This window comes from Tupaia chinensis, unplaced genomic scaffold (assembly GCF_000334495.1).
Source record: "Tupaia chinensis unplaced genomic scaffold, TupChi_1.0 Scaffold000673_1, whole genome shotgun sequence".
NCBI classification, from domain to species: Eukaryota; Metazoa; Chordata; class Mammalia; order Scandentia; family Tupaiidae; genus Tupaia; species Tupaia belangeri.
In genome coordinates this window covers 1,440,725-1,441,868 of record NW_006160196.1, presented here as the reverse complement: position 1 = coordinate 1,441,868, position 1,144 = coordinate 1,440,725, and the positions used below count along the sequence as shown (strand labels likewise).

Genomic DNA, 1,144 nt, shown 5'->3' with positions numbered 1-1,144 from the left:
ATTCCTGGGGGAGGAGGGCCGTCCCTGGGGAAGAGCTGAGTCAGCCATCCCCAGCTGCATGTCCCCAGCTGCATGACATCAGGCCAAAGTCAAACACAGGCGCCTCCCACGCCAGGGACCTTTGGCCCAGCCCTGAGGCCGGCTCAGACAGGAAGCTTTCCAGGGAAGGGGCACAGGTAAGTGAAGCGTTCTGGGGGGACCCACAGGTGCCAGCCACTCCTCCCTCAGACCCGGGGTCTCAGCCCTCCTTGCTCAGAACCCGGGTCTCAGCCTCACTCACTCAGACCTCCAAGTCCAGGTCTCCAGCACCCCCACTCAGACCCCGGGTCTCGGCCTCCCTCGCTCAGACCCTGGAGTTCAGGTCCCCAGCTCCCTCACTCAGAACCCAGAACCCGGAATCCAGGCCCCCAGCTCCTCCTCCCTCAGACCCCAGGGTCTCAGTCCCCCCCACACCCCCCACCTCTGGCTCAGACCAGTGAGGCTAGCTCTAGCCCCCTCCTCACTGAGACCAGGAGCCCAGACCCAGGTGCTCCTCAGACCCAGGAGTGGAGCCCTAGCCCCATGTCTCGCAGCCCCCTTCCCCAGGTTTAAAAGTCCAAGTGCTTATTCTTCCATGCTGTCAATCGACTGGCCCCTCCCCGGTGACCTCTGACCTCACAGTTCCTTTTCTCCAGCACTGCAGGGAGGCAGCTAAGGCGGAGGTTGAGGGAGGCTGACAGCCTCGCCTGCTCCTGCCCCAGAGCCGATGACCTGCAGGGTGACTGAGAACGGACAGGAACGGCAGCAGCGGCCACTGGTCAGACGGTGAGTCCTGGGGACACGGGCCCTCGGGGCTGCAGCCTCAAAGTGTGGGCCATGAAGCCTGAGGTGTGGCCCTGAATGGCGTGGGCCCCAGGGTTTCTGGACTGGGTGTGGGCCTCTAGCAGGTGGCATCCCTGCAAGCCATGCTCCCCCAGCAGGGGGCAGGCCACTCACAGCCATCCGGGCAGCAGAGCCTCAGGGGAGCCAGGGTAGGAAAGCAGAGGCAGAGGAAGATGACAGGGTGGCCCAGCCGGCCAGCAGCAACGGCCAGCAACGGCCGAGGAGAGGCTGGATCCATGGGGAGACTGTGGGTTCGCCCCGCGGGCCACCTGTGGAGAGCCAG

The 1,144-nt window shown here is 65.0% G+C and overlaps 1 protein-coding gene and 1 long non-coding RNA gene across 5 annotated transcripts in view; one reads left to right on the top strand and one right to left on the bottom strand.

Annotated features, from left to right (window-relative positions):
- Positions 1-1,144, bottom strand: part of BCAT2 (branched chain amino acid transaminase 2) — a 32,404-nt gene that overhangs the window by 24,737 nt on the left and 6,523 nt on the right. The window lies entirely within an intron of this gene.
- Positions 27-1,144, top strand: part of LOC102473483 (uncharacterized) — an 8,039-nt gene continuing 6,921 nt past the window's right edge. For 3 of the 4 annotated variants that reach the window (XR_001371263.2, XR_001371264.2, XR_001371262.2), the window contains exons 1-2: positions 70-176; positions 675-804. This is a non-coding gene — a long non-coding RNA (uncharacterized LOC102473483). Of the gene's footprint in view, positions 177-674; positions 805-1,144 lie in introns of all 4 variants that reach the window. The other variant, XR_003551371.1, reaches the window with a different exon arrangement.